At 48.2% G+C, this 12,910-nt stretch overlaps 1 protein-coding gene across 4 annotated transcripts in view; it reads left to right on the top strand.

Moving 5' to 3' along the window:
* The first annotated feature begins 5,959 nt into the window (after nucleotides 1-5,959).
* Nucleotides 5,960-12,910, top strand: part of CREB1 (cAMP responsive element binding protein 1) — a 44,698-nt gene continuing 37,747 nt past the window's right edge. For 2 of the 4 annotated variants that reach the window (XM_075153454.1, XM_075153455.1), the window contains exon 1: nucleotides 5,960-6,101. The gene's annotated coding sequence lies outside the window, so the exon portion shown is untranslated. The remainder of the gene's footprint in view (nucleotides 6,102-12,910) is intronic. The other 2 variants (XM_075153456.1, XM_075153457.1) reach the window with 1 other exon arrangement.

Below are 12,910 nucleotides of genomic sequence, written 5' to 3' on the forward strand. Positions count from 1 at the left end.
AGGCGGCACCTGAGCTTGCAGCGCCCAGGGACAGTCACACCTTCGATAAGCCATGGAGGGGACCGAGATAGGGGCAAAGGAGGCAGCCTGGCGGGAAGAGGGTTTAGTGGGAACACAATTCATCATTTATCTTTATCATTTATCATTTGTCTGGGGAGCCCCAGAAGTCACCGGGACTACGTGAGCCAGGATGTCTCTGCAATGAGAAGACGCTGTGTGGAGAATTTGGTCTAAATTCACAGTTAACTCAGAACAAAGTAACCAAAAATAGAAATGGTTAAGCAGGGATTAAGCAGGGGTCAAGCAAAGTGAGAAGAAATTCAGCCTAATGAGGAAGACAAAGAAAAGTGAAGCTGTAGCGGCAAGAAAACAATGACTTTCAAGAGGCGTTTTTCATGAACTGAAGGAAAAGCCCAGATTTTCCCTAGTCTGCATGGGAGTTGTTCAGACGGTGGGCTAGGCTGGGCTTGCTGCAGTGTGCTCGGGGAGCCAGAAGATGTATTTTACTGGCAATGCTTAGAAAACACAGCACAGTGAAAGTATTGAAAAGCTGCTTATGCTCATCTGTTCCTGCACTCCTGCCCTTGAAACATCCTCTCTGTTTCTGGGGGGATGATATTTGAGAATTCAGAAATGGGCTGTTATTTAGAAGAGAATATAACCAAAAATGTTCAGAAATTATTGCTACGCCAGCCAGAGCAGGCAAATCCTGCTGCGGCAGCCTGCGAGCCGGGGAAGTTCCTCTGCTCCACACAAGGTGAGGCATGGTGGGGAACGGCTGTGTCCCTGGCTCAGGACGGAGGATTTCCCCTCCCCGGCTGCTCCGTCAGTGGAAGAAACGTGAGCCTGCTCTGGCAGGATGGTGCGGCAGCGGGGCTCCATATTTCAAACGGCAGGGGTTAAGCAAAGTGACCAATTTCCTTGGACTAATTGAGCATGCAATCTGCCTGCTTGTAAAGCCTGTATTTGGCCAGTAAGATTTATTACTTTTAGCAATGATGAATGTCCAAGAGCAGTGAGGGCAGACCTGAGCTGCAGTTCATTAACTTTAAGTGGGATGATGTTGAAAAAACATTTCTATTTTTGGTTACTTTGTTCTGAGCTAACTGTGAATTTAGACCTACTTCTGTAATGAAGTGCTCAGGGAGTCCAGTGAATCTTGTTCTCTGTGGCAGATACTAACCCTGTAGGGTTTTGTCCTTATCCTGATGAGTAAGCAGTTTCAGCCCGTCCTGAGAGGCTATGAAATGATAGAAGACTGCTCTGTACGGGAGTTTGAAGTTAAGCCTCCATCTATCTCAGAAGCAGAGACCGAAATGGAGGACTGACATGCCTTTGCCATTGGGTTTCAGAATAACACCTCTTTATTATCTTCATCTTCTCCTCAGAAAGTCATCCTCAGTTCAGTGCTTTGTCTGTGCTACTGAATGGCCACGTCCATCACAGGGGTATGGTGGCACCCCCTACCTTCCCCTACATCTGCTTTAAGATCAGTTGCTCTGTTTGTATAGGATGGAAGGTGCAATGCAATACTCCTTACACTGAGAAGTGCTGGACACTGTAACATCTGTCCCCCTCCACATTCATTATTTGCAAATACTCTCCTTTTCTCCATTTCCTTGGGAGAATATCCATTAGCAAATGTAGCTGAGAAGCCCCAGAGCACGCCCTGCCTTCTTTTCTCCCCAGCAATACTTGTGCTTAATGTCATACTTGTACAAAACACCCTCTCCCTGTCCCTGCGCTGCGAGACCACACTGGTCCTCTAGAAATTGTCAGCAAGTATTTGATGCTGAAAGATTATTTTGTTATAACTCATTCCCAGAGGTGGCTGTGGCCTGTAAAAGATACTTTTGCATTGCTCTCTTTACAGTGGTGTGTAGACTGAAAACGCGTGTGTGTCTGTGTTTCCACAATAAATATTATCTTGCATGCTACCAGTGTCAGCAGTGTGGACTGCTCCAGACTGCAATGCATGCATTGCGCCTCTGCCACACCTTACAGCCAAGCGCAAACCTTTCTTGATCACCCGTTAGCCTCTACGAACCCTGGGCCATGGGCAATCAACCTGCAATGCTGTATGCAAGGAGTCCACTGCCCAGGATAACCCACCTGGAAGCTGCAAAGCTAATGAATTTGCCTCTGAGGCTTAATTGTAAGAAAAGTAATTAATCTTGCTGGGTTTCACTCATCATCAAGCAAACTTTTGCTGATGAAGAAGAAAACTGCTGAGCATTCCAGTTCACTCCCCAAGTCAGCCTCTCCCTGTTGGACTTTGTGGGTAATTGGCACATCATTTCTACCGCATTTTCTACAGATTCCCCAAGAGGAAACGGTGAAGGGAAAGTGTAGATTTTAGAGAGGGAAGGGGGTTTTGCAGCTCAGACTTTCACTCCCACTCCCAAAGAAGTTCTGGGTTTGCTTAGCGATCCCATTTTGTTCATATCTGGTGAGAGGGAAAAAATAACAGAAAACCTGTAAGGGAAGGAGGAACGTGCAAAACAGCCGTCAGAAGGTTTCACAGCAGTTGTGTATGAGGTGTTCACCCAGCCCTGCCACTGAACTGGTATGAGTCAGGGCTGAATCCAGCTCTCATCCACATACGGTCTAAGCGTCAGCCATGGGGCAAGAGGTGAAGATACCAAAGACAGACAACATTGGGTGTAATCTCAAATCACTTCAGGCATCTGGCCTATCCGAGGCATCTGCTTCAGTCTGACATAAATTGCTCTCTTGAATTGCCTGTTGTATGGGGTAACTACACTGGCTGGCAGAGAAGTAGCCAGCGCTGCACGATGCCCTTTGCAAACTCGTCAGGGAGCTGACAGACTTTCAGAGCAGTGCTGAAGAGCCGGCCAGAGAGCTGTGAGCGAGAGCAGGGCTGGCAAGGATCAGCAGGGTGCCAGAGTATCAGCCATGCCCTAAACGGGCAGCAGGATCAGAGCCACGCGAGGAGCTGCCTGACTACGTGAGGGCAGTCCCGGGGACCGGGTGTAATTCAGTCCCACCAGCGGCACTATAATCACTCGGGTTGAGAGTGTTGCCCAGGTTTCTGATGGGAGCCGTTCACTGAGATCTGGTTAGTGGATTTTAGCTGCTTTTCGAGGACCAGTGTTTATTCCTTTAAAGGTTTGTTGCTGTGATTCTTCAGGCTTGCTGCATGAAGGCAAGCAATCCAGTTCTGGGAAACATGCACGGGTAGGGAATGTGTATGATTTTGGTCATTTGGGGGAGCAAAAGAAGCTGATGCAACACAAACATTAACACAACGGGGAAAGAGAAGGAAAACAGAAAAAGAAATGCATGAGTCAAACAAGAGACACTCAGATGGCTACATTGCTCTGCTCATTAGAAGTATTTTCTCACAGAAGAGTACTTTACTCCTCCTGAAAGGAGCACAAAGGCTGATGCCTTACACTTTGATCTCAGAATCACTCCTTGAAATGCAGGAGTTTTAGCAAACTTTAAAATCCATACAGCAAAATGTACTGTACATATTTTTTAACTACCTAGTTTGATTTACATCTGTACATGGTAACAAAATGCATAGGAGATACTTTATTAAACACACATTAAAATATTAAAACTCTATGCAATGTTGCTAGAGTTCAAATGTCAAAACACTGTCAAAACCAACCCTCTACCTCAGTATCTAGTGGAGTGAAATGAGAAGGACGTGACTGTGAGAAAAGCGTTTCGCACCTCTACCGGCGATTTGGAGTGAGAAGCATGTCCATTCACTGTCAATGAATAGACCAAATTAGAAACACTGATTTTAGATTTCTCACCTGTCTAAAAAGCTTTAAATGGCAGAAAAATTCTGCTCCCAATAGGAATGGTAAAAGACTTATTTCGTGGATCGAGCTTTCATATCCTAGCAGACTCTAAAAAGAGAAAATAATTTCCAAAAATGATGTCAGCTGTACACTGCAGACAGGATCGGGTACAAGCCAAAGGCACAGCACAGGTCCACAAGACCCAGGGGGAGAAGCGGGCACGGGGAGGGTGGCAGCCGAGGCTACGCTCGGCTGCAACCTTGGAGCTCCTGTCTGCAGGCAGGTCACAGGGAAAAAGCGCAGCAGAAGCAGAACATGAGCTGTGGCCCAAGCCATAGTTTGTGTTGTCAATAAAACAATGTTTTATCTGTTTACTTGAGCTGCCTTTTTTTTTTTAAGTGTCAAAAGTGGGTTTTTTTTCGGTTTATTTTAGAATAACTGTAGTCAACAAAATCAAAGGCAAAGTAAACCTGTAATCGCTCTCTGCACCATCTCTTGTAATTTTTGATGGAGTTAAATGAAACTCAATGTAAGTAAAATCAGTTCAACCTGATTTCTTGAGAAAACAAGACTTGATAAGAGCAAAACTAATTTAAACCGTGCACTGCTGTCGTCTGGTGCGGTGCCTGCGGCAGCTATGGCCTCGCAGTGGTGTCTCATGGGGTGGCCGTGCCAGGCCGGCTGCAAAAATGAACCAGATTTGGAGCTTCAAATCTTGTTATGTAGTGCCATCTTGAGGTTTTGTGAAATGAAAATTACTTTCTTGGAGGCTATGTATAGCTTTTATGTGGTTGTAGTTTGAGAAGTTCATTCTTCAGGGTGTATGATCGGGTGCATTCAACTGTGTTTGTGAACCAGAGAAGACAGGGCTGGACTCACCCGGCTGGAGCACCAGCCAGCCCCTTCCCTGCTCCATGGTGGCATCTACTCTTTGGAAAACCTTTCCTAGAAAAGGTTCATTTACCCAACATTTAAAAACATGGCCATGGACATCACGATGGCACTGCAGATGAGGTTGAGGGCCACAGCACGTGGCTGCTCCTCTTCTCCAATGAGACACAAACCCATGTCTTGTCCCCTGCCCCGTCGTGACAGTCTGTCCCTCCTGAGAGGTGCCGAAGCTCAGGGCTGGCGCCATGGGTGCACACTGCCGCCTCAGCCACAGCTGCTCTGAAAATTGTGGTTTCACAGCTTTGGTGCTTGGTGTCTGCACCTCTGCCAAAACAGGTTTGTCCCTCCAGCGCCGGTGGAGGCCGGTTGCTCAGGGCTGGGGGATTTCACCCGGGTATTTGTGTCACGATGGGGCAGCAGTCACCCTGTGCCTGGTTTTGGGCTGCCACAGGGCCAGAGAGGGCAGGGAGTGGGATGGGAGTCACAGCCCAGAGTGAAAACCAGGCGGTAGAGGAAGGTTTCGAAGAGCGACCTGAAGGACGCAAGCACTTCACCCCCTGGAGAGGGGACGATGGGGACGCCAGGCAGCCAGGAAGCATTGAGGAGCGTGGCCTCGCCACGGCACCTCACCCGCCATGTTGTGCCTGTGAAGGCAAGGGGCGGTTGGGTCTTGGGGTGAGAACCGGGGGCCTGAGGAAGGGGGTCTGGGTGGCTGCCCTGGCAGTGGGGCGCCCAGGGAGGGGATCCCCTGGGGCCGGGGGGGTGGCAGCCCAGCGGGGCCGGGGGCGGCAGGTCCCCCGGGGCGCCAGGGTGTGCGTGCGGACGTGCTTGGTGAACTCGGGGGCCCGGCGCCCTCAGCGGGGTCTCGGGGGGAGCCGGGTCCGCGCTCGGCCACCCGCCTCCGGGCAGCTCGGCCGCTTCCGGGAGCGCTCGCGGCTTTCCTGCCTCCTCCGCCCCCCTCGCGCAGCGGGCGGGGGCGGGGTGGGGGGTGAAAGGGGCGCGCGCCCCCCGCAGCCCCACTGGGTGCTTTCCGCGCGGGCCGCCCCGGACGGAAGCGCGGTTCGCGCCTTCCCGCGGCCGCTCGGCTCTTTCCGCCTCCCCTCCGGGGCGCTTCGTTCGTTTCCGCGGTCGCTCGGCTCTTTCCGCGGGGGCCGGCGGCGCGCTCGGCCGTTCCCGCCGCCTGCCGGGCGCTCGGCGTTTTCCGTGAGCGCTCGGCGTTTTCCGTGCGGGCCGCGGCGCGCTCGGCGCTTGCTCCCTGGCTGGCGCTCCTCAGTCGGCCGCTGCCTGCCTGTCGCCGGGCTGGGAGCGCCTGTGTGTGTGTGAGTGACGCGGCGGAGGTGTAGTTTGACGCGGTGTGTTACGTGGGGGAGAGAATAAAACTGCGGCGAGATCCTAGGCGCGAACGAAAGCAGTGACGGAGCAGCCTGGTAACCGGTAAGAGGAGGAAGGCGCCCAGCAAACAGGGGCGGGGGGGAGGGAAGGAAATGGAGCCCGGCGGGGACCAGGGGAGCCGCCGGGCGGCAGGACGCGGGGGCCCGGCCTTGCACCGCCCGCGGGAGGGGCGCCCGCTTTAAAGATGGAGCCGAGCCCTGCAACATCCCCGCCGCCGCCGCGCCGCGAACAAAGGATAATGGCGGATGGGAGCCGGCCCCGGCGGCGGCGGCGGCCGCCACGGCCGGGCGGCGGCGGCGGCGACTCTGGCGGCAGCCAGCGGCGGCGCTCACCGCGGCGGGGAAGGGGGATCGCGCCCCCCGGCCCCAGGAGGAGGCGGCGGAGGAAGACGACGAGGGGGGAGCAGCGGCGGCGGCGGGGGGCGGCCGCGCACCCACCCGCGCCCCCTCCGCGGCGGGGCGCCCCCTCCCCGCGCCGCCCCTCCGTGTGCGCTTCGGTCTGCTTCCCCGCCGCGCGCCCCGCTTCCTCCCCCGGCGCTGCCCGCCTCGGTCGGCGGCGGCCCCGGGCGCGGCCTCCCGGCCGGCGCGGCCCCATCGGGCTCCGGGGACGCGGGGCCGGCCGTGGCGGCGGGGCGGGCGGGCAGCCCTCCTGCGGGGCCGCCCCGGCCCCCTGCGCCCGCCGCTCGGCGCCCGGCGAGTTTCGCTTCCCCCGTGACCCGAGTGCGCTGTGTAAATAAATAAACAAACTCTCGCCGTGATGGAAACGAGGACGTGGGGTGCTCCTAGGCTCTGTAACACGCTCCTAGGCTCTGTAACGAGAAGTCTTTAATAAAATCTGTGCTCGGAAGCTGGGGCCAGCGCTTGGTCTGGTGGTTTACTTTTATTTGCAGCGTGGGGCACGGCCGTCTCCCGGAGGCTGTAAAGGGGGCAGTGGCACTCGGTCACCCAACACCGCGCTCCGGGGAGGTACCGGAGGGAAGAGCTTTAAGCCCGGTGCGCAGATCACGTAACAGAGAGACGGTTCCCTTTCACTGCGTTCTTTCTTTCCTGTTCGTATTTTTAACCCAAAGTGAACTTGAGCCTGGCCGTGGCTGGTAAGTCTCGGTTTGGGATTTGCTTTTGCCAGTTTTCCACAGAGTCTTAGGTGCTGCACAGCGGGCAGGATTTGACCTCTATCCCTGCTTTAATAGCAAATGTCAATTCAACTGCCTTTTCCACCTTACACCAGCCTTGCCTTGCTGCAGATGTGGGGCTTTTTTTCCCATTTTCTTGCCTAGAATAGAAGACATTATTTTGACTTTATTTCTACTTTCAGAACGTGGATATCTGCATTTTTCTGTACAGCAATAAGTAAAAATGTCGTGGCAGTCATCTTAAAAAACTTCTTTTAACCAAAGATTGTTACACCTCTCAAATGTATACAAAGATAAAAAATTTTTATAGGTCATATAAACCCAAAAACATTTTTTAAAATCTTTTTTTATTTTCTTCTCCCTCTTAAATATTGAAATGCCTGCACGTAGTCTGCTTCTGGAATAACACCTGTCATGAAAATTATCTTTTTTTCTGGGGTTAGAAACAAGTTTCCTATTTCTTAAATAAAGGACTAGAGACTTATTTAGGAATATCAGATATCTCTGTTCAGTCCCATTGTGACCACCAAACACTGTATTTCAAAATACAGGAATTTTTAGACTCTACTTGCTTCCTTTCCCTCTATCAACAAATGTGGATTTTTACAGTAAAATGTGAAGTTGGTGAAGTAAGTTTTTATTCGAGATGGGTATTTGTGATTCACATGTGTAGATAGGCCTGTCCTTCCTTGTATGTGAATTTGTTTCCTGTCACTTCCACCACTTCTTTTGAAATGAAGGCCAAAGGTGCTCTACATCTCTTCACTCTGAATAATACCAACGTGAGAAGAGGGTTTCTAAAGTTGTAATTGATTAATAGACATCTGAGGACTTCAGTAAGCAATGTAGCTGTTGATAGTGATTAAAGGGAGCATAGTGGTTGGTGTATTTCATTCATTCTTGGTATGATGGAATATGCACTTCATTTCAAATACAAAAATGTAACAGTAAATCCTTGCTTGTTTTTTGTAGTTTTAGAAACACAACATTTTATTTTATTCTATTTCATAATAGAGTGGAAGACTCTCAGATCCGTATTTTCTAATGCAGATCTCTGCATTTCCTCACCAGCTTTGTATCGTCACGGATCAGAGAGAAAAGGGAGCAGGGAGGTGGTTGTATATTTGCTAAGCATCACTTACAGGTGACCTAAAATGAAATATTTGCATGTAGGAAAGAAGAGTGTAATGATTTTTACTGTTTAATTTCATTGATAGAACATCAGTGTTCAAATTAGTACTCTCAGCTTTGTGTCTGGATCTGCAATAAATGGTCTGCATCTGATCTATATATTTTTTTTTTCTCCCATACTGCTGGTGATAAGGGTGTCTGCTACCCTGGGTGGAAAAAAAAAAAACAAACCCAAAGGTCTGAAAGGGGAGAGGGGTCTGTTGATACAGAAAATTTAGAAACATCTCATTTAGACTGTCAAGTCATCAGTCTGTTTCCTGGAAGCCTGCAGCAGCGTAGCTATTGCTGGTACTGATGTCAAATATAAAATATTCTGTAGTAGTGTAGTAGCTGATCTTATTCTGGAAAGTAGCTGTTCTGCTGCAGTAAGAAGCAAACGGCCTCTTCTTGCCTAAGAGCAGCTACAGCTCTGCAGGTGCAGATTTTGATAGTAGACAAGGCCCTGACTAGGAATTTCTGTTGACACCCTTGTGAAACAAATGGGATATTCACACTTCATCTCTATTTTTGGATCTCTGGAAGCAAGTGGAGATCAGTTACGCACACCGCACTTCTCAAGGCTTTTGTGCACTGAGAAGGCCATGCTAGCTGTCTGCCTGCAATCTAAAGTTAGTTTCAGGGGACATGACAGCAATCCTCATCCACAGAAGCAACCCCACTGAATTTGGTTTGAGCTCTCTGGTGCCCTACCTGCATCCAGTTAAAGTTTCATGAGAAGGCAGTGATTTTTCTCTGAACCAAAAATTGTATTGCCTCATCTGCAGCCTGTGTGATCATATTTCATGGTGATTATGAAAACCTGAGCAATCTGCGCTTAACGACCTTTGTACATCTCCCAGCGTGAAGGCATTGATACCTGTTCTATTCTTCAAAACTTTAGATCATTTGGTTGTAGCGCAGTTAAAAAGGTGAGTGAGAACAAATACAACACCTTCCATTTTTGCATATTTCTAAAACATGGAAACTCTTGTAGGCTGTGCAGGAGATGAAGACATGCCAGGGTCTAGTTGGTCTTTTAGATAAAAAAGCATTTGAAAACACAAGGATTTTTTCATTTCATGCTGCTGCTGTTTTTTTCTGGCAGTGCTGGATTTAGAGTATCCTGTGCGAAGTGGAGAGAATAGAAAACTGTAGGTTGTGGAAGAGCCACTTAAAGGGGAGAGGGTAAAGAATTTGGAGGAAGTGTGTTCCTGTTTCGATGCATGTATATGTTTTTATATATGTAAAACATATATACATACATACAAGTTTAAAGCAGCACTGATGCTTGTTAGGTACTCTCAATGGTTTTGAGCGAAGTACATAGGTACATGGGATTTCTTTTACGGCTTAAGATAATAAGCATACCGGTTTTTCTCCTGAGAGTATTGTGAGATTTGATGTTTGTCATAAATCAAGTCCATTAGGTGAAAGATGGAAAAATAGTTCCAAAGATAGGAGAGTCCTGCCAATTGCTGTTACTTTTCAATTGGTCTCTGAGACAAGACAACACTAGCTTGTTGAGACAAAGCTGTAGGAAGCCTTATAATGAACTATTTTGAAGCTACCTTCATGCAGGAAACTGAAACAAAAATGTTTACCCTTGATGTTTTCACACTTTTTGGAGGGGAGAATTCAAGCGATGTGTAAAAACCTCTAATCCTCTAAGTGTTGTTCCAGCGATAGCTTGTTTGGTCAATGAGGTTATCAGCAAAACTTTTTTCCCTGCATTTGGAAGAACTGTAAAGCTGGTTGTATTTTCCTCTTCTGGCAGAAACATCTTCAGATAGCTTTCTAAACTTAGAAAAGAACAGGTTCTTTTTTTGAGCAGACTCAAAAAAAAAAAAATGGTAGCCTGAGAAATCCAGGAATTTCTGAAGTTTATCTACTTCCCAATGGACTGAAACGGTAGTTCCACGTATGTTTTTTGATAGTGATATTGGCGGAAGCAACCTTCATGTCTGGTGATCTGTTCATGTCGTCTCCATTGCACTGGCACAGATGTTTGGGCTACTACATGGTAGGCCTGACTGGGGAAGTGATCCAGCAGGGTGGGGCAGGGGGGAGCCTGATTATTTTTCACCTGGATCGTTCCCTCCCCTGGTTGCTGCATGGCTGCGCAGTAGCCATACCGGCATAATCGGGGAAAGGGATGAGGCTGGAATGAGCAGGAAGATAAGGGCAGCTCAAACAGCAGTGCTGCTAAATGAGAAAATGCAGCCTACATAAAAAATTTTAAATTATTGCTGTGTTTATAACTAAGCTGGATGGCATAGATCCTGTTGTGGTTCTTGCTGCAGCGCTGGATCATTTAGCTAAGTTTAAGTTTTTATGTGTGCTACATATGAGCAAATGATCATGAGCAGCAGCTGTTCCCAAACTTTAATATCATGTATACATACTGTTTGTTGTGCTACTTATTTACTTGGGTTGAACACCTTTTGTGTGTTTTTTTAACAACTGCTATGTTCACTTCCTCAGTCCTGTTCTCGCATGCTTTGTTCTAACTTCTAACCTCTCGTCGCCATTCTCTGCAGCAATTTGCTGCAATCTTCTTAATCACCTCTCCAGCAACTCTACAACCTCCTGTGGCATTTTGGCTCCAATATTACATGCATTTTTCTGATAGATGCTACCCTAATCTTCTCTCGTTCTCTACTGCTATTCAAATATCAATTGGATTTTGCTTTTCCTTGTATCTTTCCTAGAGCTTGAATGTGAAATCTCTTCACATCTATCTTATCTTTTATACCCCATGGAATAATGGATGGGAAGCATTATTTTCTTGCCTTTTTCTGATGTCTCTTTCTCTGGCTCTGGGTAGCTGGCTCTGCTGATGCCTGTCCACTCCTCCAAGTGACATGCAATATGAGCAGGGTTTGTAAATTTATGCCTTTATAGATTGTAGAGAACTTTCTCTTGAAAAAAAGCCTAGGGCGTTACTATAGAAGTAGGTCCCCTGCCCATCTTCGGGAAACTCATCCAAATTTTTCTCTTTTGTGCTGATAGGGAAATTCTGGGAGATACCAAGGGAGGGAAGATGCGAAAAAGGGCAGTGTGTGCTAATGCCACAGCATAATAATACCAGCAGAAGTAGTCTGTTGCTGTGGTTTCATCTGAGGTAATACAACTGTATGTGGCTCTCAAGAGACAGACGTCTTACTCCTTCCTTCTCTCCTGTTCCTGGTTGTGTGGTGTTCACCCATCCCTTACACTGGCTGTAGTGTTGATTGTATGTAAAAACTAATGAGCCAGTTCAAATCACTAACCCAGGGGAAAACCGTGGTTTTTTGTCAGGTTAGTTTTCTTCTGCATGAGTGAGCTGAATCGGTTGGTGATTGAGATGCTGTTAGCCCCAACAGTGGTGCAAATTCGCAGGGAGACTGTAGGGAAAGGAAGGAGGGGGACACAACTTATTCCCTTCAGCAGCAGAGAGCTGGGTCAGCAGACCCATCTCGGGGAAATGCAATACATCCATGAGTCGGAGTGAAAGAAGGAAGAGTCAGGCTCTGTCCATGGTGATCAGAGCCACGTCAGTTTGTCTTTGCAGCTAGGAAAGCTAGAACACAGTAAGTGTCTCTGTGAAGGGGGAAAAAAAAAACCCAAGAGGAAAGTTTCTCTCTTTTGAAAGCCTGGTGACACCTGTGTGGTTGAACTAGCTACTCCTCATCAGAGGCAGGTTTCAGTCTTCTCCAGAAGTTGGATCAGTGTAACTCTTAGGTCCCTTCCTTTATGAGAAGCCCAGTCAGATGGGGAGAATTATATATAATATTTCTTTAACCAACCCCAAGTTGAAAGGTGAAGCTCCAGAAGGGGTCCAGGTTCAAAACCTTGGTGTAAATCCTGTAGTTGGCCCCAGGCACCTGCGCCGTGAGCTTGCTTTAATTTCACTGTTACTACAAACCAAAGTTTTGGCCTGTCTTCCTCATTTTAAAATAATAATTGTGGCTGAAACTACTAGCATGAAAGTTGTAGCGTAAGGTTAATGTGGAGTGTATAACCAGTGCACATTATCCTGAGCTGGGTGGAGGAAGAAGTGTGTTACCTGCTGCAAACAACTGCTTTGTCAGCGATGTGGTGTTTGAAAAATGCGTCTCTCTGCCCAATCCTCAGAAAGCTAACGTTGACTATATAAAAAATAATCATTCTGTTTCCAGCCTCCCACTCTTAAGCAGAGTCATCACTAAAACAATAATAATCAAATTACAGAATATAGATGTTTTCTTTTCTTCAGCATCTTTGTTGACCTATACCCATGATTTGATCTATTTTGCTTTCATTGGCAGGCCTGGCTGCAGCAGGGTAGACTCTGCTCCACCTTCCCTGTTCCTGCTCCTGTGCCAGTAGCACCGATACGGCTGTCTGTGAGGCAGTGACGAGAACTGGATTGGAGAACTGGTCCAGGATAAAAATAAATTGCGTTTTCTGGTCTGTCTGTAGTGAAAATTGGTTGCCCAGTCCCATTTACTACACAGCTTCACAGACAGCTGTAAAGGTGTAAATAAGAAAGAATCCGGCGGAAAGCAGAGCCTGAGCTGGCAGTGCTACC

The sequence above is a fragment of the Calonectris borealis genome, chromosome 6 (genome assembly GCF_964195595.1).
Source record: "Calonectris borealis chromosome 6, bCalBor7.hap1.2, whole genome shotgun sequence".
Taxonomy (NCBI): Eukaryota; Metazoa; Chordata; class Aves; order Procellariiformes; family Procellariidae; genus Calonectris; species Calonectris borealis.